The following is a 27,713-nucleotide window of genomic DNA, read 5'->3' on the forward strand; positions in this document are numbered from 1 at the left end:
ATTAAACAATTACATACTCTTGTTCTTTCTCTTTTGTGCTCTTTAAGCATTTCATTTATTCTTTTAAATTGATATGTGTCACTCTCAATTATAGTTAGTTGGGTCTAGTATCTGTCTAACTTCCCCCAATAGGTTGTGAGTTTTGGGGGATATATATTTTGTTTAAAGCTGGAACTGAGGCTCGGTGTGGTGGCTCATGCCTGTAATCCAAGCACTTTGGAAGCCAAGGCGGGCGGATCACCTGAGGTGGGGAGTTCAAGATCAGCCTGACCAACATGGTAAAACCCCGTCTTAAAAAAAAAAAAAAAAAAAAGCTGGAACGGAGTAAAAAAAAAAAAAAAAAAAAAAAGAGTAAATTGAGCTTTTGGATCTTATCCAATTAGATATTAAACACATCTGAAGAGATATCATCTCTTCCCAAGCACATTCCATAAAAGCACAAAACTAACCATGCATTCAAAACCTAAGTGTTTTATTTCATTTTTTATTCATCCCCCTTGCTAAGAATGTTTAGAAAGTGCAAACAGAGGCCGGGCGTGGTGACTCATGCCTGTAATTCCAGCACTTTGGGAGGCCGAGGCGGGCGGATCACAAGGTCAGCAGTTCCGAGGCGGGCGGATCACGAGGTCAGGAGTTCTGAGACCAGCCTGGCCAAGATGGTGAAACCCAGTCTTTACTAAAAACACAAAAATTAAGCCAGGTGCGGTGGCTCATGCCTGTAATCCCAGCACTTTGGGAGGCCAAGGCAAGCGGATCACGACGTCAACCGGTAGAGACCATTCTGGCAAACATAGTGAAATCCTATCTCTACAAAACCTACAAAAATTAGCTGGGCATGGTGGCGGGCGCCTGTAATCCCAGCTACTCGGGAGGCTGAGGCAGGAGAATCGCTTGAACCCAGGAGGCGGAGGTTGCAGTGAGCCGAGATTGCGCCACTGCACTCCAGCCTGGGCGACAAGAGCGAGACTCCGTCTCAAAAAAAAAAAAAAAAAAAAAGAAAAAAGAAAAAGAAAAGCTTTGCGTAGTGGCAGTATCTTGGCCAATGAGGTTTATCCGAGGCGCGATTATTGATAGTTTAAAACTTTTTCCAATACCCCGCTGTGATGATTTGCAATATAGTCGGCATTGGCAATTTTTGTCAGTCTCTACGGATACTGAATAAAAAAATAAAATACAAATAAAAATTAGCCAGGCAATCCCAGCTACTCAGGACACTGGGGCAGGAGAATCGCGCGAAGCCAGAAGGCGGAGTTTGCAGTGGGCCGAAATCGCGCCACTGCACTCCAGCCTGGCGAGAGAGAGATTCCGTCGCAAAACAAAACAAAACAGTGCAAACAGATTAAAATACAAACATTTTAAACTCCTTTAATAGTTTTGTACATTTAAATTTTGATGAATTTCTTTTTTTTTTTTTAAAGACGGAGTCTCGCTCGGCTGCCCAGGCTGGAGTGCAGTGGTGCGATCTCGGCTCACTACAACCTCTGCCTCCTGGGTTCAAGCGATTCTTCTGCCACAGCCTCCTGAGTAGTTGGGATTACAGGCGCATGCCACCACACCCAGCAAGTATTTGCATTTTTAGTAGAGACAGGGTTTTACCATGTTGGCCAGGCTGGATGAATTTATTTTGATAATTTGTAAAGCCAAAAGTATTTTAGATATTCAAATAAAAACCCAACCGAAGTAACTTAATCCTAAAATTTACCCTTTTTAGCAATGTACTTACAGATATGCAATATGTATTAAATTGTTTTAGAAATATATATAATTATTGTACTATGCCAACTAATTTCATAATAAGGATTAAAAACTATCTTGATTATAATGCTATTTTTCCTTTGTAAGAAAGAGTACAGGTTACTACTGGAAATCTTTACTTTCTTCCTTGAAATGCCAGAAATTCTTCTGTAAAATAAACACCTCTTGTCAAGACTCTCTGGACTAGTATAATTACCAGAGGCAATCCTTGTGTAAGATCAAAGAAGCAAAACAATAATAGGCAACGTGTGACCTCTACCATGTCACCGGAGACCAATTTTTCAACAGGGAGAACAGTCAATAATCCAGAACAGAAAACATTAAATAACAAGAAATGCTTCCAAAGTGTGGCTCACCACATCTTTCAACACTGCCACATTCAGAGTTCAGTCTCTATGGTTTCTAAAAACAAACTTCTGGGGATTTATCACAACAATCATTAAAATCTGCATAAAACACCAGAGGCAATAAACAACTTGCCAATTTCCCAAATGCAGAGTAGAATTTCAAAAGATACTACAATAATTTTCAAAATTCCATGTGATGCTTAAAAAGTATTGTGGGAAAGGCACAGATAACTAAATATTTTCCACCTAACACTTAACTAATTTCTGTTATTTACCTAGCCCCAATTAATTTTCCCAAAAGAGTTATTTGCAAAGTTGGCTATGAACATTAACCAAATAAATATAATTAGTAATAACACATTAAATACTTCTACAGGTTTTTTTTTTTTTTTTTGGCTTTGTTTTGTTGACAATGGTGGGTCACTAAACCCAGAAACAAGGTTTCCTGTGTAATATATTTGGGTGACTAAACATTACAAGGGTAAATTCTCAAAGTAATTACAGTAAAACAGAAGTACATTTAAAACTGACTTCTAAAAAGCAATGCAAATCAAATTGTGCCTCAGATTCAGCAAAACTTGATTGTTTTTCTTAAATACTTTTGCCATAAAACTGTCTTCTTTCAAAATCAGATGTGAATTAGGGGCTGAACAAATGTATTTGAATTATTTAACCTGCAAAACACACATTCTGCTGGTAATTCAGAGAGTAAGTAATAAAAGAGGGAGACTTTGCTTAAAAGAAAAAGCACTGGAAATTCAAAGCAATCATGAACCTTCTGTTTTTTTTATTCTGTTCTTTTATGATTTCTTGCTCCTGCTACCTCCATCTTTCCACCCTGTCATCTGCTCCTGTCTTTCCAACTTCTTATCTTATTAACATTGCTAATTGTATTTGTCAGTTTTGCCACAATTTTAAGGCTACTTAAACAGCTGTGGGTTTTCTCCAGGCAATTATCAGTCACTATACTTAGGTTTCTAAATTAGTTGTTGAAAGGTGCTTTAACCTTGAGGGAAAAAAAAGAGCATACTACATGCTAAGCCTTACATTTATGTATATGTTCCTTTAACATGATTATCAAAAATTCAAAACAAATCACACACAAGTAGTAGATACTGTAAATTTATAAATTAACAAGGCCTGTTATATATTCCTTATCATTTTATCCTTCCTTTACTATATATGTTATAACATATGCTTTCTTTCTATATAGGTGGATAGATTGGAATATAAAAGATAGTGTAGAAATTGGAATATCAAAATACTGCCAAATTCCTCTAACAGTCTCCTTTCGCAACCTGTCAGTTGGCTAATACCTTTCAAAGGTATCCACAATCATATAAGCGGTCTCTTGAGGTCATGGGTTGTGGTAAAGACAGCTTTTACAATATGCAGATTTTCCCCTTCTCCATTTCCCTTCAAAGAGAAAACTCCTTATTGTATTGCTTTTCTTATTCTCAATTCTTGACTCTGACATTGATTTTCTTCTTGACCACATTCAGGAAGAAACACAAGGTTTAAGGTTCTTTGTCAACTGACAGCTCCTTCCATGAACTATCAACAACTAAATAATCTGTAATACAAAAACATGACACTTCATGTGCCACCCATTTTCCTCATAAGTTAAAATAAACTCAAATATAACTTTTTAGAGTTAGCAAGTTTTTTTGCTTTTAAAGGTTTAATAATAATGCCCTGTTTGTGGATAAGGCCAAAAGCTTGTAGAATTAGTTTTAAATTAATGTAGGTTCCTGCCTTACCTCTCCTCCTCCACCCTCCATCACTCCCCACAGCTACCACTTTCTGCTCCACGGAAAGAAAAAGGTCACGTTTCAACAGGGCAAAATTCTTCACTAAAATGATAAACATTTTGAAATGCAAAGTACACTTCAAACTCTAACTGTTCTTTCAGATCTATATTGACTCTTATAGATGTTGCCAACATTTGGTAAGGATTATCCTTCCATTAGACAAAAGTGAGCATTCCTTAGATAAATCAGGAGTTTTTGCCATGAGACTCATAAAACCTTTTCACAACACAGATTTTCAAGAGAATCCTTTAAGGTTTAGGAGGCTGCTCCTTTACTAAGTAACAAAATACACCCCATGGTGTCTCACTGACCCCACTCAGCTGTCCTTTGACCTCCTCAATTGTTGCAGCCTAACTCCAGGGTCCACAGAATGTGCCTCCCATATCAAAAAGGCTAATGTTGCTTCCTCCTAGCACCTGGTGAAACAAAATGCAACAGTTCTTTTTCTTCTGCCTCTTCCACTCCCTCTCTGACTATTTTCCAGATGTTCCAGGCCCAAATGTTAAGTCCATCCTGGGTTTCAGTATCTACGTGGTCACCATGAAGGAACAAACAGGGACCAGGCTGAAGTGGCAATGACCCTCTTGTTCTTTTTAGCCTCAAAAGGATACAACGGGTCATAAAAGAGGAAAAGATCTTTGGCCTCTCTTGGAAATGCCAGGCTATTTAAGCACATTGTAACTTCCAAAAGGAGAGAGACAGTGGGATATGCCCCTTCTGAGAGACAGGAGTTACCTAAAACAGTAGTCTTAAATTCTCAATTCTAACCAAGCAGTTACCTAAAACAGTAGTCTTAAATTCTCAATTCTAACCAAGTATTTGATTTTCTTTAACTGGCGGGGGGCGGGGCGGGGGGAGTATCACCTTTTTCCTTTTCTAAATTAAAAGCCTCCTAAAATAGAAGAAAAAAAACTTTTGTAAAATCTTTATAACACACATCTCAGGATAGTGTTATATGAGACAAATATATGCAGTCAATAGGGATAATCTGGGTTGTTCTGCAGAAGCCTATAATCTAGAATTCTCATTTATTATACAATTTGAAGGATAAAATCATAATAAACAAAAGGGAATAAAGAACTGAATGCTTCCCAAACTAAAATGCAAAGAGAAAAGAAAAAAAAAACTGAACTCTTATTTTCTTAATTTAGGTATATAGGAAATAGAGAGGCTATTGTAGGGAAACAACTCACTGCAGAAGCTTTCTGGTATGGGGCAAGGGGGTGGGGAAGGGAGAGGAAAGAAGAGAAGGAGGGAAAGGAAGGTGAAGAGCTCATAGAAGTATCTTATTCACTAAGGATCAAACATAGTAGTTTTATTTAAATTCTAAATACAACTTCCTAAAACAAATTTGATCTTGAAAAATGGGAGGGGTAAAAGAAAAGAGAAAAAAAAAAAAAGAAAAATGGGAGGGGTATATATAATTGCACAATACCTTAGTTTATTTATTAACATTTTTGAATTACAGTCATGATTAAGTTGGGCAGTCAACACTTCAGGGAGTCTGTTGCCTAGATTTTAACTTGTTTAACACTTTTTTTGCACCTGCAAAAACATAAAAAATAAAAACATATACATAAAGACATGAGTTAATTTCCAAATACATATTCAATAATATAACAAATATTTATAATTCTATAAAAATCACAATTAGAAATTATCAAAGTCTCACACTTTCCAACTCCATATACATTATAATGAGCAAAGACACAGATACTCCACCTTTCTCAATGGTCTTAAAATAATGACTCCTAATTATAGATACTCAAGGATAATTTATGTTCTTACAAAGTCTCCCCACTAAAAGTAAGTTGAGTAAGTCTCTCAAGTCTGCATTTATGGCAGGTGTTACCATAATATCAAAAGCCCACAGACTATTTACTTTTAGGAATAAAATTGGTGGTAGGTAATTTTCTTATCTAAGGAATTGAATAGTAATAATCTCTGATACCTGGCCCAAATTTATCTACGCAAAGAACTATAAAAAAGGTAAAACAAAATTAATATTCATCGAATAATTTCCAATAAGGAAGCCTGCAGGAAGAAAAAGAGCTATTGTTTCCTACCGTCTGAGTTGTGAATTCCTAGAAGATATTGAAATATAATTGGTTGAAAATTATAGTATGTTAATTATAGTATACTGACCATACTTTATTTAGAGCATGTTAATCTCTGCTCTAAATAAATTATGGTCAATATAAACTACTACATGGAAAAATAGGAAATGCAGTTGTAAAACAAAGTGAAATGAAAATTACTTGTCATTGATTTTTGTATATAACTTACAAGCATATTTCTAGTCCTTTGTTACTGTGTTTAAAAAGAAAACAAAAGAGGATTTTCCTAAAAGATATAGCACTAAAATATTTGAAGTAAAATTAATTTATGTTGTCTAAAAATGGTTTTTTTCATTTAACTTTTATACCAACTTGAAAGAAAAAAAACCATTTTAGATTTTCGAATAAAAATATTTATCTTACCTCTTACTGTCAGAAGAATGTCTTCAGGCAAAAGAATTTAATAAAAGCAAGGCCTACGTTTTCAAACTCACATATATTCCACCCATCCAACACACAAATGGACATCTTTTTCTAAGTCAGCAGAAGCCTTGCTACCTACATCCAAACCCAAGATTACCCCATATGGTCAACAAGCTCAAACTGCATTACTGCCAATGAAACTATATTACTCCGCAAGGACCTTCATGATTTAAAAAAAAAAAAAAAAAAAAAGGTCAGTAATCGAGTTCCAATAGCGTCATACTCTAAAATTGCTAATTTTTGGCCACGTGCTGCACACTTCACCTGTTTGTAATGACATTTTTGTATTTTCTTCTAATTACACTCAAAGCTAAGACCTTTGGCCCTGGGCCACAGACCCCTATTCAGGCTGCACACATTCTCTTAAACGACCTGATCCTTTGTTGTCACTCTTACTCTTTCATCTATTATTTATACCCATAGAGAAGGAAGATACTCAACCATTTGTATAGCTTAAAGCTTCTAATCATCTTAATTTGCCTTTCAACCTATGGTCTTTTTCATAGACAAATGCCAAAAAGTTTGACAAAATCATTTTTTTTTTGCAGTCACATTGCCCCCCTCTTCCCCTTTCTTACTCCCTGGCCAATCTCCTTCCTGTTCCTTGTCTTTCACAGGAGGGACTTTGTGTTAGCCAGGATTTACAAATTTTGACCTTCACCAACAAAATGAATTTCTAAATGCAATACAAATCTTCAACTTGTTCTGACAGATCAATAACAATCATATTTCTTTTCTTGATCAAAGACCCCCTTAAGTTGGAGGTTACCGAAAATAACTTAAAATCTGTCCTCAGCCTCCCAAAAGCCTGAGCATAGAATTTTCAGAATTCCTCTACAAAAATGCCAAAAAGCATTTAGTAAACAGTAAGAATATTAGTTATAGGGCCAAAACTTTTAATTTTAATGTCTATATTTGCTCATTTGTTTACAAAAAAAGAGGAAGGAAAGAAAAAAGAGAAAATAAAACATTTTAATGTTAGATATTTAATATTTAAAATATTTAAAAGACTACTAATTCTCCAAACAGCAAAATCCTTACATAATATATTCTGTATTATTCAGATTATTTCCCAACACTCTCTCCAGATTAAAAAATATATATTCAAACACATTTTGCAAATCCAAAGCATGGAATTGTTTACCATGATGCAGATGTCTCCCTCAGATCACGATAGGCACCAAAAGATTCTGATTTCCTAGATGTTTATAAAATGATATCTGATCCATCTTTGCTCTCTTCCCCTATTGCTCAGCTTACTCTTGATTTCTAACAGTGTTTTCTTGTTGTCTGTCTCCTCTGCAGACCCTGAAACCCCTTGACTTTTCTTATTTTCACCATTTGCTTCAACCAGCAGTTCACTGGAGACCCATCCATCTTGTAATGCCTAAAGTGACAGATGCTCTCAGGAACGACCACACTGCTGAGTGAACAAAAGATAACATCACCTCCAGGAACTCCAGAGAGAAATACAACTGCAAGCTTAAGACAGGGGGTAACTTGACAGACACTGGACCATAAACCTCTTCTAAGCAAAAAAGAAAACAATTGCTACACACACAAAAAAAATCTGACACAGTCAAAGGCAGAAAAGAGTGATTATTTGTGGATTGCCTTTTCACTCTGTAACTCACTTTTCCCCACCCAATGCTTTTATATTGGGGCAATTCACTCACCAATAGGCAAGAGAAGTTTTTGTGGGTGGGGGGTGCGGGGTGGGAGGAGCCTTTCTCAAGTATCTTCTTTTATTCATCAATATTCAAAGTGAAATTCATTCACAAGTGTTTCAGGAAATCTAAGTCTACCATACAGCATTCTTAAGTCTGACCCTCTTGTTTGCATAAAGCAGTATCTGGACTCAAAACTGCTGACTCAATTCTACTGAGTGAAAGGCACAGGCATGCTTTGCAAATTAAAAACACATTAGAAATTAAAAAGCAACGTGTAACAATGTCAACAATATGTGCAGCACATTTAAAAAAGCTCACCATTCATTCATTCAATCTCCAACTTGGGTTAAAAAGACATTTTACAAGAGGATTCTGGGAAGGGCTGCAGATCTCTTTTCTAACAAAGGAAAGGTCGTATTAGCATCTCCCAGCAACAAACTAATGACAGGGAAGCTGTAGATGTAAAAGACTCTGCCTGATGCCATCTAGGTTCTAGGACCTTCATTGTTGCTGTTGTTTAAAATATCTTATTTAAAACCATCAGCAGCAATAGGAGGAAAAATTCAACGAAGGGAAAATTTCGAAGAACATAAAAACAAAAACCAACCTAGAGGTCAATGAAGAACATTGTGTGGTCAATGCCAATTATGGAGATTAACAACCCATTTTTATAACAGATATGGAGCAACACAGGAAAACCTCTATTGCAGCTAAATACATTATTTTCCTCAAAAAGGGCAAATGATACAAATATTTGTTACATCTAAAGAGCCAAAATGCTTAAGAAAAGTTCCATCAACAATATTTCTAAGAAGAAATGTAAACACTTAAAATGGCAGTTCTTTAGTAAAAATATTTTTTCTGTAAAATTTCTGCACACAAAGCCTCTAAGTTATGCTACAATCATTTTTCTTTGGAGTTACTAATGACTTCTCTCCTCCTCATCTTCCAAAAAAATCAAATAAATTTTAAAAGGTATTTTATCTTCTGTGATTGAATTACTTGGGGGGAGGAGTTTTAAAAATTCCAACTTGATATAAATCAACATATCAGTTATTTAAACATTTTTATGTCTCTCTTATCTCCTCAAACACTTCAATGTATCTTTTATAAATAACACAGTATAATAGTTCACAACCTCAGAATTTTCTGAGTGTTTTTTTTTTTTTTTGAGGTGGAGTCTCACTGTGTTGTCCAGGCTGGAGTGCAGTGGTGCAATCTCTGCTCACTGCAACCTCTCCCTCCTGGGTTCAAGCAATTCTCCTGCTTCAGCCTGCTAAGTAGCTGGGACTACAGGCACACACCACCACGTCCAGCTAATTTTTGTATTTTTAGTAGAGACGGGGTTTCACCATGTTGGCCAGGATGGTCTCGATCTCCTGACCTCATGATCCACCCGCCTTGGCCTCCCAAAGTGCTGGAATTACAGCCGTGAGCCACTACACCTGGCCTTTTCTGGGTGTTTTTTAAGGCTGGCAAAGCAGAATACATACAAAATAATGAGTGTGTAAAATTTTATCACAATAGAAAAAAAGATTAAATAATTATAGAACATTTATCTAAGATAAAATGCTTGTTCTAATATGGACTGGATCTTTAACTAGAAGACCTTATAAAAAAAAATCTTATAGACACTGGCCCTAAGTAATCCCCTACAATCTATTAATCCAAAAGTACCACATCATTCAACACTTTCAGACTTCAGTTTAAGAAGAAGAAAGAGAAGTGACCTTGAAATGACAGCTCCATTGCAGAAGGCTCAAAAAAAGTTCCAATTAAATGATCTATTTTAAAACACAATAGAATCAATATGCATGCTAGAAAAGGACACCCCTGTGGAAAGTTCTTACTGTCTGATTGATCAAAAACAAAACAAAACTTTTTTTTTTTCCCAAGGGCCCTTTCCAGATCACACAGTCTGTACCAGAAATCCACACAGGAAAAAAATCCATCAAAATGAAACCCTAAAAGAGTTTACCCTTCACCATACCATTTGCACTTCAAAACCCTGTTAGTCCTTCAGTTAAACCCCAGGGCTGAACCATTTCAATAATAAGAGAGGTGGCCAGTGGTGATTTATCTCCCATTTGGCCTCTGGACAGAGCTGTAATGTCTAGGAAGCTTCCCTTTCCTGACTCCATCCCTCCCCCAAGTCTCTACCTTAATTTGTGCAGCCTTGGGTCTGCAGTACCTTACAAACAATTCATGTGCCCCTTCCAATCAGATTCAGGAACACGCCGTACTCAAGATCTGGGTACCTTTTCTCAGCAATTATTTTACAAAATGGCATGCTGCTGAGTAATCAGAGCATGGCAAATACCAGCTTAAATTTCAGATTCTCTTTGATATAAGTTAGGAATAAAAGAAACTTCCTTAACTGTAGCCTCTCTCCTCCCACATATGCTGTTATCAGAACTTCTTAAGCTTTTCCCAGTGTATTCTTTGATATCCTTTATGTTTTGGACCACATTAGCCAATATCCTGCAGTGTGGTACTCATCTAAATTTACATCCCTGTATTGTAAAATATCTTAACAAATCCAAAAAAGTGGAGATTTCATAGGTCACAGACTCCTGGGTCAAAAAAAACCTACAAGTAGACAACAGACCACCATGACTCAACTGATTTATTCTACCCTTGTTATCAAATATGTACTGTAACTGTCGTCACGTACGCTAACCAATTTTCCTCTAGTAAAATAAACACCAACAATGTCAACAATTATTTAAATTGAAATATACATCCCAAAAGTCATCAAACGTGAAACACAGTAAAATTACTCCCTAAAAATGGAGGCTATTTTATCACTAAGCATGATTTAACTATTTCATAATTATGTTCATTTTGCTTTCTAGAATGGAAAAAGAATAAAAAGCATATATAACCTTTTCCCTACCTATTCATTTTTTTCTGTTTTATTTAAATGAGAAGAGTTTTTCTAATTGAGTCAGATAAATTCCACCTGAATGTCACATTAACAGCTTGCACCTAATGATTCAACTATAGAGATATAATTTTACCATTTGAAAATGTTCAATCTATTTCACTAAATTCACAAGTTTAGAGACTCCACAGGCAAAGATAAATGTATTTCATTTAAACCTAGTATCAGTTAAAAAAAAAAACTTAAAAATAAGAAAAGTAAATATATGACTGACAGTTTCAAATACAAGAAATATAACTCTTTGGCAATTAAAAGGAAATAACTGCTCACAATTTTGGAGATATTTATCAATAAAATTTATATTTCTTCCATTAAAAAATACACCACAAACATCCTTACTTCACATTAGCAAATATTTTTCATTTTCAGAGCCTTAAATATCAGAAATTCCAGGAAAAAAACCTCTCCTACCAAATTACTTTATTGCATGGAACCAGATCAGTGAATCTCAGATTTATATTTGAGTTGACACAAAGATTTAAACTGGCATTAATAACAATATTCAGGAAAACAAATTTCTTAACCTACTTCATGACAACAACGATAACAAAAAGCTTTCCTCAGACAGTCAACAAGAGTAACTGATGTACTACAGAGGAAATATTCAATCTCCATTAAATATTTATTCAGTGCAATAGACTGTTAGGTGCCATTTAGACCTCAAAGAAGAAGCAGTTCCTGTCTGGTAGGTATCATGTCTTAGAATTGAACGGAGAGGAGAAGCAGTTCCTCAAGTCCTGACACTATACTTCAAAATGACAATGCTAAAACTAGAAATGTGCTATAAAATGTATATTATTACTTTGAAGTCTGATACCAAAAAAAGTGATACTTAAGGGAGTACTAACTTGAAAAAAACTTGACTGAGTAGTTCTTGATTTTTGGTTTTTTTGAGAGGGAGGCTCACACTGTAGCCAGGCTGAAGTGCAGTGGTGTGATCTCAGCTCACTGCAACCTCTGCCTCTGGGGTTCAAGCAAGTCTCCTGCCTCAGCCTCCCAAGTAGCTGTGATTACAGGTGCCCGCCACCATGCCCAGCTAATTTTTTGAATTTTTAGTAGAGATGGGGTTTCACCATGTTGGCCAGGCTGATCTCAAATTGCTGGCCCCATGATTTGCCCACCTTGGCCTCCCAAAGTGCTGGGATTACAGGGGTGAGCCATGGCACCCTGCCTCTTGATTTCTTATTAATGTAGCATAAAAATATTTGGATGTTTGAGATGTGCACTTCCCAACTCTGCCCTTGAGTAACCATGGCCCAGACACCTATCTTCCCTGGGCCTTAGTTTTCTTATCCATTAAATGAGGATTAAAGTAATACACTTCTAGATTGAAAACGTTTATGGCGGTCTCTGCAGATGACATGATCTTGTACATAGAAAACCTTAAGACTGCACCAAACAACTGTTAGAACTAATAAATGAATTCAGTACAGTTGATACAAAATCAACATATAAAATCAGTATTTCTTCTTTTTTTTTATTCTGTGAAATTATTGTCTTTTCATTTTATTTCAACAGTTTTTGGTGAGCAGGTAGTTTTTGGTTACATGGATAGGTTCTTCAGTGGTGATTTCTGAGATTTTGGTGCACCCCTCACCTGAGCAGTGTACACTGTACCCAATGTGTAGTCTTTTATCCCTCACCCCAACTCCCAACCTTCCCCACAAAGTCCATTATATCATTCTTACACCTTTTCTTCACAGCTTAGTGCCACTTACAAGTGAGAACATACGATAACCTGTTTTCCTCAAAATCAGCATTTCTATATGCTAACCATGAATTATGCAAAAAAGAAATGGAAAAAAATCTTATAGCTACAAAATTAAAACAAATATCTAGGAATACATTTAACCAGGAGGTGAAAGATCTGTACACTGAAAACTATAAAACATTGATAAGATAAATTGAAGACACAAATAAATGGAAAGATATCTTGTGTTCATGGATTTAAAAAATGAATATTGTTTAAATGTCCATACTACCCAAAGCAATCTTCAGATTCAATGCAATTGGGTTCTTATGTAACATGCCTTTGAGTAGATTTCTGAAATTTCCTTCACTTTTGTTGGATTTCATCTCATTGCTTTTCTGGTTTTCCTGCATCTATAGACTGCTTCTCAGTTTCCTAAATGTTAGTGTTCCACAGGGTTTAGTTTATGGTAGCTATCTTCCAAGGTGGACCCCAGTGATTCTTACCTCCTGTGAATCAGGGCTGACTTGTGTGATTAATAAAATACTAAACAAGAAGGCCAGGCATGCTGGTTCACGCCTATAATCCCAGCACTTTGAGTTCAAGATCAGCCTGGCCAACATAGTGAAACCCCGTCTCTACTAAAAATACAAAAATTAGCCAGGCATGGTGGTGTGTACCTGCAATCACAGCTATTCAAGCAGCTGAGGCATGAGAATTGCTTGAACCCTGGAGGCAGAGGTTGCAGTGAACTGAGATCACCCCACTGCATTCCAGCCTGGCCAACAGAGTGCATAAACAATACATATAACTAAAAATTAATTAATTTTAAAAAAATTTTAAAAATACATATATATAAAAGCACATTGCTAACTTAATTAAGCCCTGTATTTATTATTATCGCTAATACCATTATTGACTTTGAACACTTGATATTGCAAAACACTGACTTCTTCATGACAAGTACCTTTTCACATTGATAGGTTTATTGTAGATAAATGTGCTGCAACAGTAGTTTATGAATGTTCACATAGTAAAGACTATAAATATAGCTTGTTTTTAATACCCCTTTATATATTATTTTTAGCATAAGCCAACAAATTTGTTTAATTTATTTAAAATAGCTTGTGTAGGTGAAGCTTTGCAAAACTTTCCATGACCATAGAGGTAGTAGTCTGAAACTGATAACGTATAGAATAAACACAAATTTCACAACCTAGTGTTTGAAAACTTTTATTATCTTTCTGTGCCTATTGAAACTCATCACCCACCATACCCCAGAACGTAATATCTGTTCCTTTTAATTTGATTTTCTTGCTGTCCCCAACAATAACAAGCCCACATCCATCTCTGTGCCTTTATTCAAGTTGCGTCTTTATTCATCTTAGTCCTTCATTCAAGTCTTCTTCTGGTCTCATCCTTTTCTTACCTTGCCCATATTTATCTTTCCCCTTGTAATCCCCACATCACCTAGCTTGGTTCTGGGGTATACAGCTAGTACTTAAGAAACAAAAATATCGGCCAGGCGCAGTGGCTCACGCCTGTAATCCCAGCACTTTGGGAGGCCGAGGCGATTGGCTCACGAGGTCAAGGGATCGAGACCATCCTAGTCAACATGATGAAACCCCGTCTCTACTAAAAATATAAAAAATTAGCTGGGCATGGTGGTGTGTGCCTGTAATCCCAACTACTCAGGAGGCTGAGGCAGGAGAACTGCCTGAACCCAGGAGGCAGAGGTTGCGGTGAGCTAAGATCACGCCACTGCATTCCAGCCTGGGTAACAACAGCGAAACTCCGTCTCAAAAAAAAAAAAAAAGAAAAGAAACAAAAATATCATTAAAATGTTTTTAAGGTAAAACCTACTTATATCAAGTCAGTATAGAAATTGTGCCTCTGTAGGTGTATAAAAAGAAACAATTCTATCTGAAGGATTAAAATAATTCTTTTTAGCTTTCTTGAATAGAAAATATGATTACCTGATTAAAGATCAAGTAGAAAACAAAGCAAAAAGTGTTACTTCAACCTTTGTCTCATAGTCTTCCCCTCATAAGAAGCCACTTTGATTAGTTTTTTAATTTTCATTTATTTATTATTATTACTTTTGAGACTAAGTTTTACTCTTGTTGCCCAGGCTGGAGTACAATGGCATGATCTTGGCTCACTGTAACCTCTGGCCCTGGGTTCCAGTGATTCTCCTGCCTCAGCCTCCCGAGTACCTGGGATTACAGGCATGTGCCACCACACCCAGCTAATTTTCTGTATTTTTAGTAGAGACAGAGTTTCTTCATATTGGTCAGGCTTGTCTTGAACTCCCAACCTCAGGTGATCCACCTGCCTCAGCCTTCCCAAAATGCTGGGATTACAGGCATGAGCCACTGTGCCTCGTTGACAGTTTTAATTTTTTTTTTTTTTTTTTTTTTTTTTTTTTTTTAGAGCTTCTGAGAGAGAGAGAGAGAGAGGAAAAAAAAATCCTAGAGGAGAAAGACTGACATGGAACAAAGGAAGGAAGAGAGAGAGAGTGAGAGAGAGAGAGTGAGAGTCAAAGAGAGAGAGTGAGAGAGAGAGTCAGAGAGAGTCAGAGAGAGTGAGAAAGAGAGAGAGAGTCAGAGACAGTGAGAAAGAGAGTCAGAGAGAGTGAGAAAGTGAGAAAGAGAGATAGAGTCAGAGAGAAAGAAAGAGAGAGAGAGAGTCAGAGACAGAGAGAGAGAATCAGAGAGACAGAATGAGAGACAGAAGTAGTCAACAGTTTTAATTTTTAAATAATTGAATTAACCAGTTAAGCAGTTGTGTAAAAACACAGAATTCACTTGCTAGGGGCTCTAATAAAGCAAAACAGTAGAATAGAGGGAGAAAGATATTAGAAGGGGGGAAAACCCCCTATTTGAATAAATTTATTTTTCACTTAAAATACTTTTTCAGTGTATTTATTATTTTGTAAGGGGAACAAAATATATATTTCCATCTTACTCATTCTCTCTTGCTATTGCAAAAGGGGCAGAAACTCCCCCACCCTTCCTCCAAACAGCAGAGGAGGAGAATGAGAACAAATAAGATGGGGTTGAAGTAGCCAGCAGGAATAAGGGGTATAGGGTATGGAGGGAGAGGATCTCAGGCAAACGTGTCAAATAGTTGTTGTTTTTTTTTTCCAGCAAGGTTGTTTACAGATTTTCTCCCTGCATACCCCAAATTCCCACTACAATCTTTTCCCCACTTCTATAGATGTTCTACCTTTTGCAGTTCATTCCTGAAAAACTTGGGATCCAATCAGTTGTTTCCTATTGTCTGTGCTGCTGACTCCTGGATCTACATAATTGACCGTCAAGTCTTTTCTGAGTTGCTGCTCCCAAGCTAGAAAAATCTAGGGAACATCACCTTTTGTTCTGCCATCCCGTCAACCTCAATATGCCAACTCAACATGTCCAAATGTGTAAAACATAAATTATTATTAAAGCAAAATCTATTCTGTTTCCCCGATTTTATTATTTTATTCATGTAATCACCTAGAAACTACTGAGAACTGTGCTAGGAATGATGATCAGGCAGTCCCTAATCTCAAAGACAGCCCTATCTAGAAATAAAGACAGATCTGTAAATGTATAAATGCTCACTAGAAGTAGAACAAAATACTGTAAAAGCTCAGAGATGTAGCAACTCTGTCTGGAGAAACAGAAACATCACAGAAGAGGTGGTATTTTGAGTGACTTTAAAGCAGCAGTCCCCAACCTTTTTGGCATCGGGCACTGGTTTTGTGGAAGACAATTTTCCACAGCCAAGCGTTGGGGGATGGTTAGGGGATGATTCAAGCCCATTACATGTATTGTGCACTGGACCAGGAGAGGTGGCTCACGCCTGTAATCCCAATACTTTGGGAAGCTGAGGCGGGTGGATTACAAGGTCAAGACCATCCTGGCCAACACGGTAAAACCTTGTCTCTACTAAAAATATATATATATATAAAAAATAGCTACATGTGGTGTTGTGTGCCTGTAGTTCCAGCTACTTGGGAGGCAAAGGCAGGAGAATCGCTTGAACCCGGGTGGTGGAGGTTGCAGTGAGCTGAGGTCACGCCTCTGCACTCCAGGCTGGCAACAGAGCAAGACTCTGTCTCAAAAAAAAAAAAAAAAAATTCTTGTGCATTTCTATTATTTTTACATTGTAATATATAATAATTATACAATGCACCATACTGCAGAATCAGTGAGAGCTCTGAATTTGTTTTTCTGCAACTAGAGGGTCCCATCTGGGGGTGATGGGAGACAGTGACAGATCATGAGGCATTAGATTCTCATAAGGAGCATGCAACTTAGATCCCACACCAGGAGTTCACGATAGGTTTTGGGAGCCTACAAAAATCTAATGCCACCACTGATTTGACAGGTGGCGGAGCTCAGGTGGTAATGCTCGCTTGCCCATGGCTCAACTCCTGTTGTGCTCGCCCAGTTCCTAACAGGTCATGTGGCCAGGGGGTTGGGGACCCCTGCTTTAAAGGATAAAGTAGGAATTCATCAAACAATTAGGATGACCTCACACGTCAACAGAACAGACTATCAAGGACATAGGGTATTTTAGAAATACTAAAGTTAGGGCCAGGCGTGGGTGGGACATGCTTGTAATCCCAGCACTTTGGGAGGTCAAGGTGGGTGGATCATGAGGTCAGGAGTTCAAGACCAGCCTGGTCAAGATGGTGAAACCCCCATCTCTACTAAAAATAAAAAAAATTAGCCAGACGTGGTGGCAGGTGCCTATAACCCCAGCTACTCAAGAGGCTGAGGCAGGGAATCGCTGGAACCTGGGAGGCAGAGGTTGCAGTAAGCCAAGATCACGCCACTGCACTGCAGCCTGGGTGACAGAGTGAGACTCAGTCTCCTCCCCCCAAAAAAATACTGAAGTTAATTGAGTCAATTGTTGGGTGACTCATTATTGGGTAACTCAAACAATTGCATGGTTTGGTGGGGTGCACATTGAGTGGCAAAAGAAAAAGATTTTAAAAAGTAGAATGCAGCCAGTCTCTATATGCTAAATTAGGAATTTGAATTTAATCCTACGAGCAGGAGAAAGCCAATGGAAGTTTTCAAAAAAGAAATTAACATAATTAGATGTTTTAAAACATAAAAGGTAACTTTGGTGGGAGTGTGAAAAGTTGATTAGAGAACAGACAAAAGGGAAAGATCCGAGATGGCTGATTACTAGCAGCTCAGGATTGTAGCTCCCAGTGAAAGTGCAGAACGAGAGGACGCCACACTTTCAGATGAATTTTTGTTGCTCAGGGACCAGAAGATTCCCAGCAGAGGAGCCCCACGGGTCACCAGCGTGACTCTTGTGGCCGGCAGGGTGGTTTTGCCGGTGCCCCAGTGTAGCGGTACTTGGTGCAGAGCAAACGGGACTGGGTCCCCTTTTAGTTGACATTTGGAGCTCCAGGAAGGCAGAGTCACCTATTCAGCTGATTGAAAAAGGGACTCAAGAAGGAAGCCAGACTGGAGATTCCCAGGCAGAAAAGCACCACAAATCTTAACGCTGCTGTTTTAGCCGGTGCAGTGAGTTGCTCAGATTCTAGCGCTGGGAATCAACAAGTTGGACATCCACTCAGAGACCTGATTTGAAAGTCGGTAATTACAAAGATGACAGGTGGTAAATTTACAATAATGGGAAGAAACCAGTGTAAAAATGCTGAGAATACCCAAAATCAGAATGCCTCTCCCTCTACAGGGGATCACAGTTCCTCATCAACAAGGGAACAAGGCCTGATAGAGAACGAGTGCGTTCCATTAACAGATTTAGGCTTCAGAGGGTGGATAATAAGAAACTTCTGTGAGTTAAAAGAACATTTTCTAGCCCAATGTAAAGAAACAAAGAACCTTGAAAAATGGTTTGACGAAATCCTAAAGAAAATAGACAATCTAGAGAGGAATATAAGTGAATTAATGGAACTGAAGAATACAATATGAGAACGCCACGAACTATGCACAGGTTTTAACAGTCGAATTGATCAAGAAGAAGAAAGGATATCAGAGGTCGAAGACCAACTTAATGAAATGAAACCAGAAGACAAGATTAGAGAAGAAAGAGTAAAAAGGAATGAGCGAAGTCTCCAAGAAATATGGGACTATGTGAAAAGACCTAATTTACGTCTGATAGGTATACCTGAATGTCATGAAGAGAATGAATCCAAGCTGGAAAATATTCTTCAGGATATTATTCAGGAAAACTTTCCCAACCTAGTAAGGCAGGAAAATACTCAACTTCAGGTAATACAGAGAACACCACAAAGATATTCCTCAAGTAGAGCAACCCCAAGACACATAATCGTTAGATTCACCAGGGTTGAAATAAAGGAGAAAATTCTAAGGGCAGCTAGAGAGAAAGGTCAGGTTACCCATAAAGGGAAGCCTATCAGACTCACAGCAGATTGCTCAGCTGAAACCCTACAAACTAGAAGAGAGTAGGGGTCAATATTCAATATCCTCAAAGAAAATAATTGTCAACCCAGAATCTCATATCCAGCCAAATTAAGCTTCATAAATGAAGGAAAAATAAATTTTTTCATGAACAAGCAAGCGCTCAAGAGATTTCATCACCACCAGGCCTTCTTTACAAGAGCTTCTGAAAGAAGCACTATACACAGAAAGGAACAACCAGTATCAGTCATCCCAAAAACTTACCAAAAGGTGAAGAGCATCTCCATAAAGAAGAATCTGTATCAACTAATGGACAAAATAGCCAGCTAGCATTAAACGACAATGGTAAACTCACAAATATCAATATTAATCCTAAGTTTAAATGGATAAAATGCCCCAATCAAAGACACAGACAGGCAAATTGAATAAAAAGTCAAAACCCAATGTAAAGAAACTAAGTTCACTGTATCCAGATCTATCTCATAAGCAAGGACACACAAAGACTCAAACAAAGGGTTGGTGGAAGGCTTACCAATCAAATGGAGAGAAAAAAAAAAAAAAGAAAGAAAACAGGAGTTGCAACTTTCATCTCTGACGAAACAGACTTTAATAGTAACAAAGGGGCCGGGCGCAGTGGCTCACGCCTGTAATCCCAGCACTTCGGGAGGCCGAGGTGGGTGGATCACGAGGTCAAGAGATGGAGACCATCCTGGTCAACATGGTGAAACCCCATCTCTACTAAAAATACAAAAAATTAGCTGGGCATGGTGGCGTGTGCCTGTAATCCCAGCTACTCAGGAGGTTGAGGCAGGAGAATTGCCTGAACCCAGGAGGTGGAGGTTGCGGTGAGCCGAGATGGCGCCATTGCACTCCAACCTGGCTAACAAGAGCGAAACTCCGTCTCAAAAAAAATAGTAACAAAGAAAGAAACAAAGAAGGACATTGCATAATGGTAAAAGGATCAATGCAACAACCGGAGTCAATGATCATAAACATATATGCACCCAATATAGGAACATCCAGATATATAAGACAAGTTCTTAATGACTTATAAAAAGACTTGGACTCCCACACAATAATAGCGGGACTTTGACACCACATTGTTAATATTCGATGGATCAATGAGATAGAAAATTAACAGGGACATCTATGATTTGAACTGAGACCTGGAACAAGTAAACTCAGTGAATATAGAATTCTTCACCCCAGGTCCACAGAACATACATTTTTCTCAGTATCATATTACACCTATTTTGAAAGTGACCACATAATTGGAAGTAAATCACTCTTCAGCATTTGCATAGCATTTCACAGACTTAAATGAAATATTGGTTGGCTGTTTGTTATTTTCTTCCCTTATTCCTTCCTGTCTCTGCTGTCAAGCACAATTATCGGCATAAAAGCGGTTTTTAATACCTATTTTTAGACTGCATTCCAGCCTGGACAATAGAACATGACTCCTGTTCTCTCTCCCCCTTTCTCTTTCTCTTTCTTGAGAGAGAGAGAGAGAGAGAGAGAGAGAGAGAGAGAAACAGGCAAAAAAGTTTCTGGCCAGGCACGGTGGCTCACCCCTATAATCCTAGCACTTTGGGAGGCTGAGGCAGTCAGATCACTTGAGGTCAGGAGTTGGAGACCAGGCTGGCCAACTAAAAATGCAAAAATTTTTAGTAGAGATGGGGTTTCTGGGCATGGTGGCATGTGCCTGTAATCCCAGTCACCCAGGAGGCTGAGGCAGGAGAATTGCTTAAACCCGGGAGGCAGAGGTTTCAGTGAGCCAAGATCGAACCATTGCACTCCAGCCTAGGCAACAGAGCAAGACTCCATCTCAAAAAAAAAAAAAAAAAAAAAAATTAAAAATTAGGCATGGCGGCATAAGCCTGTAGTTCCAGCTACTCTGGAGGCTGAGGTGGGACAATACTTGAGCCAAGGAGGTGCAGGTGGCAGTGAGCCATGATTGCACCACTGCACTCCAGCCTGGGTGACAGAATGAGACCCTGTCTCAAAACAACAACAACAAAAACCCAGTGCCCATAGTGGCTATCTGGGTGGCTGACCTCTGTCTCCAGGGCCTCTGAAAGTCCTCACATTTTGAGATCAAGTCCTGAATTTCTTACTGTACAATGAAAAGGCTCCTCTTCTCTGTTCCATCCACCCCTGATTAAGTACAAGCTCCATCCACCATGCTCAGCCTAATTTTTAAACTTTTTGTAGAGATGGGGTCTCTCTATGTTACCCAGGCTGATCTCAGACTCCTCAAATCAATTGATCCTCCCACCTAAACCTCCTCAAGTGTTGGGATTACTGGTGTGGGCCAACTGTGCCCAGCTGCTTTCGACACTGGTGAGATTACCTAGTGACTGCCTAGATGGGAGAAGTATGTGGAGTGAGAGAGGGTCCAGGAGGAATCCATGAGAAACACTGCCATTTAAGAGTCAAGCAGGCCAGGCGTGGTGGCTCACACCTGTAATCCTAACACTTTGGGAGGCCAAAGTGGGTAGATCACCTGAGCTCAGGAGTTCAAGACCAGCCTGGCTATAAGGGTGAAACCCCATCTCAAAAAAAAAAAAAAAAAAAAAAGAGTCAAGCAAAGGGGCTGAGCATGGTGGCTTATGCTTAATCCCAGCACTTTGGGAGGCTGAAGTGGATCACCTGAAGTCAGGAGTTCAAGACCAGCCTGGCCAACATGATGAAACCCCATCTTTACTAAAAATACAAAATTTAGCTGGGTGTGGTGGCAGGTTCCTGCATCCCAGCTACTTGGGAGGCTGAGGCAGAAGAATCCATTTGAACCTAGGAGGTGGAGGTTGCAGTGAGCCGACTTCACACCATTACACTCCAGCCTGGGTGACAAAGCAAGATTCGGTCTCCAAAAAAAAAAAAAAAAAAAAAAAAAAAAAAAAAAAAAAAAAGTCAAATAAAGGAAGAGGAAAACCAGTAAAGCAGATGGAGAAGGAGCAGCAGGAGAAGGAGGAGGGGAGCCAGGGACAGAACAGTGTGGTGAAAGCTGAGGGACAAGAGAGTCTGGAGAAACGGAAGGTGGTAAACAGTTTTGTTTTGTTTTGAGATGGAGTTTCGCTCTTGTTGCCCAGGCTAGAGTACAAAGGCGATATCTTGGCTCATTGCAACCTCTGCCTTCCGGGTTCAAGCCATTCTGCTTCAGCCTCCCGAGTCGCTGGGATTACAGGACTGCACCACCACATCTGGCTAATTTTGTGTTTTTAGTAGAGATGGAGTTTCTCCATGTTGGTCAGGTTGGTCTTGAACTCTCTACCTCAGGTGATCCACCCACCTCAGCCTCCCAAAGTGCTGGGATTACAGAAGTGAGCCATCACCCCTGGCTTTTTTTTTTTTTTTTAAGACAGAGTCTTGCTCTGTTGCCTAGTCTGGAGTGCAGTGGCTCGATCTCAGGCTCACTGCAACTTCTGCCTCTTGGGTTCAAGCAATTCTCCTGTCTCAGCATCCCTAGTAGTCAGGACTACAGGCAACCGCCACCATGCCCAGCTAATTTTGGGTTCAAGCAATTTTCCTGTCTCGGCATCCCTAGTAGTCAGGATTACAGGCACTTGCCACCATGCCCAGCTAATTTTTACATTTTTAATGGAGATCGGGTTTCAGCATATTGGTCAGGCTGTTCAGTGGTAGACAGTTTTTGTTTTTCTGTTTTTTGGTTTTTTTTTTTTTGAGGTGGAGTCTTACTCCTTTGCCCAGGCTGGAGTGCAGTGGCATGATCTCAGCTTACTGTAACCTCTGCCTCCCGGGTTCAAATGATTCTCCTGCCTCAGTCTCTGGAATAGCTGAGATGACAGATGCATACCACCACATCCAGCTAATTTTTTTTCTTTCTTTCTTTTTTTTTTTTTTATTAGAGACGGGGTTTCATCATATTAGTCAGGCTGGTCTCAAACTCCTCACCTTGTGACCCACCCATCTCAGCCTCCCAAAGTTCTAGGATTACAGGCGTGAGCCACCACATCTGGCCAGTGGTAGACAGTTTTAAAAGGTAGGAGAAGTCAAATAGGATCAGGAATGAAAATGTGCCATGGCATGTGATTATCCTTTCAAGGAGTAAGTGTGGTGTATGAGGGTGGAAACAGGTTGGTAATTGTCAGAAAGGTATGATGGCAGAAATAAATAATTAGAAGGAGGGATGCTTGCAGGATAAGGTTCTTAAGGAAAAGGAAGAGGTAATGACTAATGGAATAAGGTCCTAGAGTAGGCAGAGAAGAGAGAGCGAGCCAGGATGGAAGCCACACATTGATGGCAGAAGCACAGGACAGGACCGTGGGTCCCTGATGATAGCAGAGATGCTTTATCAGTCTTGGACTGTTACCTCCAAATGTTATGCTGAGAAGAAAGAAACTTCTAACTTGCTGTTTCAGGTTTCCTGTCATTTGCAGACAAATGTAAACCTAATTAGGACAAGAGAAGAGGCTGTGGAAAGAAGAAGAAGAAGCAGAACCTCTTAGAAGCATGAAGACATGAAATAGCACAGTATGTTCAGAAGATAAGACCAAGACCAAGTAATCTTGGTCTAGACTCCAAAGTGTGAGACAGGGTGTGGCAGGAAAGAAAGATGAAAATGTAGCCTAGGTCTGAAGAGCTGAGACTAGATCCTGTAGATAAAAGATAGCCGAGAATGGGTGTTAAGCAAAGAAATGACATGTTCACATTTTAGCTCTGAACAGATTTCTCCAGTGGCAGTTTGCTAGGGGCTCATGAGGAAGTAAAACAGGATGCAGGGAGAGTGTCTAGAAACTTTTACTATAGTCCTGGTGAGTGGTCATAATAGCCTGTGTGGGTGCAGTTATGGGAGGGTTACAGAGGATTGGATAAGCCTGGGAAATATTTAGGAGTGGGAATTAGTGATTGATGACATGTGGGAGTAATTAAGGAAGACGCCTAGGTCTCTGCCTTGCTTTGCTGCTTTTCTGCATCCCTGTTGTCAGTAGCTTAATCTAGGCATTCAACTACATCGTTTTCTCATTCAACAAGTATTTACTGAGTGCCTTCTTAGTGTCAGCTCAGGCAGATACAGAGTAAGAAATTATCTAAATGATCTCTGCTCTACTTGAACTTAGTTAGGGATACCTATATGATAAGTGCTTCATATGTGAGATCTCATTTAATCCCCAGAAAACCTTGTAATGATTTCCTCCTTTTTATTTTGAGATGGAGTCTCACTCTGTCGCCAAGGCTGGAGTGCAGTGGCACCATCTCAGCTCATTGCAACCTCTCCCTCCCAGGTTCAAGTGATTCTTCTGTCTTAGCCTCTCGAGTAGCTTAGATTACAGGCACACACCACCATGCTCGGCTCATTTTCATATTTTTAGTAGAGATGGGTTTCACCATGTTGGCCAGGCTGATCTCGAACATCTGAGCTCAGCCTCCCAAAGTGCTGGGATTAAAGGTGTGAGCCACCATGCCTGGCCTGTAAGTACTATTATGGTCTCCATCTTTCAGATGAGGCAACCCAGTCTTAGAAAGTTTAATAATTGGCTCAAGGTCACACAGCTGACTGATAAGTGATGGTGTCAGGAATCAAACACAGATCCATTGTACTTCAAAGCTGTGTTTTTAATCACCTGACAATGCTATTTCTCAAACAATTATATACGATGTGTTAAAGACTATGAGAAGGATTACTACAGCCTCCTACCTGGACATACTTTCTACATATAGCATGTTCCAGTCAGAGTAGTTCTTTTTTCAGGCAAAATGGGGTGGATGCTGGTACCTTTTCTGATTCAGGGAACCCTGAGAAAGAAGGTGAGGTTTCTGGACAAAGATGAGACATACGGGCTTTGAAATGGCTATGAAACATGCAAATAGAAATATCAAGCAGCAATCTGATAGGGTCTAAGTGCAAGGGAAGCCAGGGTTGGAGATAAAGAACTTGGCTTCACTAGTACTTCGGGTTAGCTAAAGTCAAGGCAATTACTGGAACTCTTCAGGGATTCCTACAAGTGAGAGGAGCAGCCTGCTGAGAAAGGGGCAGGTGGGTACAGGCTTTTAGCGAGTGGGATAAATTTGGAATAATTGATTAGATAAAAAGGAAAGGAACTCAGCCAAGGGCAGTCAAAGATATACTTAGGTGGCATTTAGGGATAGGGACAATGAATTTAGAGTGATATCAGTCTGCAATGACGAGGGATTTTCTCTAATAGCAATCACCAACTCAAGAATAGGAACACTGGCCAGCATTTTACTGTAAGTTTCTTTCATTTCTTACAGTCTGACTTAAGACTTCGTGAGTTCCCAGAGCACCCTAAATTTACCTTTTGACCAGCTATTAAACACCTCACCTATAAAGTTCTATTAAAATCCATCTTTCCTTTAGACTTTGAAATCTTTAGAGTCACACTTTGTGTTTTGTATAATTTTTACTACCACCAACTCACACAGTACCACTTGTATACTTGTTTTATTTCCAGATTAAACTGTAAATTCCCAGAAGGGAGGAACTGTAGCTTCAACACCTTTGCAGGAGCATCACCTCAGTACAACATCTGTGAGATGGGAGGGACTTTAATCTGTCAGTTGTAATGAAGAAACTAGCCAAATGTCTAACCCTATCAAGCAGTGATTTTTAAGTGGTCAGACTTGAAATTAGCACTCCAGGCCAGGGGTAGTGGCTTACCCATGGTAATCCCAACACTTTGGGAGGCTCAGATGGGTGGATTGCTTGAGGTCAGGAGTTCGAGACCAGCCTGGCCAACACAGTCAAACTGGTCTCTACTAAAAATACAAAAATTAGCCGGGCATGGTGGCACATTCCTGTAGTCCCACTTACTTGGGAGGCTGAGGTGGCACATGCCTGTAGTCTCAGCTACTCAGAAGGCTAAGGTGGGAGAATTGCTTGAACCCTGGAGGTGGAGGTTGCATTGAGCCAAGATGGTACCACTGCACTCCAGCCTGGGTGACAGAGTGAGACTCTGTCTCAAAAAACAAACCAAAAAAACAATCTCTCTCCTCAACCTTCTGCTCCCTGTGTTTCATTAAGAGGTAGTGAGGACATGTCCACCCTGGTATGTGGCCATTTTGTCTTCAGAGTTTGGGCTCTACTGGCAGCTCTATAAATTCTGTGACCATGGACAAACTACTAAGCGCTTCTAGGCCTCTTGATCCCCATTAGTAAAACTGAACAGACTGAACCCAATAATTGCTTATGTCCTCTCTTGCTGTATAATCCAAAGATTTCATGACCTTTGGGAGAACTTTAAACCACACCTGAGAACCACTGTCTTGTGAAGCACAATAATACATGGGCTCTGTGTTTCCCTATTGGAAATGGGCAAATCCCTCTCTATATAAAATTGGGTTATAATCTAGAAAGCATATCATTTCTAAAATGATGAAACTAACATTTTTTATTTATTGCTTTGACAGCTAGACGAGACATTTTCTCAGAAACAAGGTTGTTTTTCAATGGTATGTTTACCCACAAATCCAATCGGGGCACTTTAGTTCACTATGGTAGTGAAAAAGAAAGAAGAATATAAACATCATCTTGGCTCTTATATGTATGTACCTTGCTAACTAACCTCTTTTTTATCCAGATAAAAAACCAAAAAAAAAAAAAATGTCCAGGACTTAAGTACTAAATAGCAAGACTGGTACCAGAATCCAAGGTGCCCAGTCACACACTTTTTATTTTTTAAACAACCAAATTGGTCAAAAATCTTCCTGAAAGACAAAAACAGATGAAGGTAAAATGCCAATTGGTTGAGTTTAAACAGAGACTTCACTTTGTTCTTTTCAGGTTCAATAATAAACAATTCTAATGATTAGCATGAGGGGCTGGCTGAAACTTCTGACTCCTAAACAAAAATATTTGTATTTTTGCATGGTGGTTAGTACATCAACTGTAAAAATTACATGAAAAACAAGGAGAATTCGAAAACCCAGAGCACAATTTTCCTCCACTCTTTTGGGGGACAGATGAAAAAAACAAAATGAAATCCCTGTGGCTGCCTTCATTAGCAGCCAGGGTGGTGAGTCCCATTGTAAATCTCACTTATAAAGGCTCATGGCTACCTACAGAGCCTAGAAGTACAAATCACATTAGTGAAGACACCAGATGACCAAAGGAAGCAGTGAGTGTCTGGTGAAGCTAGTAAACAAAAGGTAGCATTCCAAATGAATGCCATTGCTAGAGCCTGAATGTAAAATGCTTGGATTTGAGAACCCTAAAGCAGATTAGCTTAAAGCAACAAAAGATTCAAATAAGATACAAAGAACTCATTTTGGCACATTAAGAAATTGTCTTCATGAGATCATCAGGTGCTTAAGAGTAATTATTACAGAAAAAAAAATCCCATCTAAGTTGTGTTTGAGGCAGTGAAGCCAAGAACAAGGACCTAAGGATGGTTCTTGAATATAACACGTTCGTGGTCAAAATTCACTAACCAGACACACTGGCCTTTCTCTCTTTTCATCTTAACATTTTAAAGGTCTGTAATGACATTAAAATTTGTTGTAGACATCATTTCATCATTCATGAAGTCCATCGATCAGTATGAAATTTTACAAATGCATTTAAAGACCCTATAAGCACATAGGCA

The 27,713-nt window shown here is 39.0% G+C and overlaps 1 protein-coding gene and 1 non-coding gene across 5 annotated transcripts in view; one reads left to right on the forward strand and one right to left on the reverse strand.

The window, feature by feature from the left end:
* GREB1L (GREB1 like retinoic acid receptor coactivator) overlaps positions 1-27,713 on the reverse strand; it is a 316,336-nt gene that overhangs the window by 168,826 nt on the left and 119,797 nt on the right. For all 4 annotated transcript variants that reach the window (XM_003924788.4, XM_074383696.1, XM_074383697.1 and 1 more), the window contains exon 2: positions 5,349-5,458. The gene's annotated coding sequence lies outside the window, so the exon portion shown is untranslated. The remainder of the gene's footprint in view (positions 1-5,348; positions 5,459-27,713) is intronic.
* On the forward strand, positions 1,014-1,154 carry LOC120361775 (U4 spliceosomal RNA). The gene has a single exon (XR_005577892.1). It is a non-coding gene; the product is annotated as a U4 spliceosomal RNA (small nuclear RNA).

This window comes from Saimiri boliviensis, chromosome 13, assembly GCF_048565385.1.
Source record: "Saimiri boliviensis isolate mSaiBol1 chromosome 13, mSaiBol1.pri, whole genome shotgun sequence".
Taxonomy (NCBI): Eukaryota; Metazoa; Chordata; class Mammalia; order Primates; family Cebidae; genus Saimiri; species Saimiri boliviensis.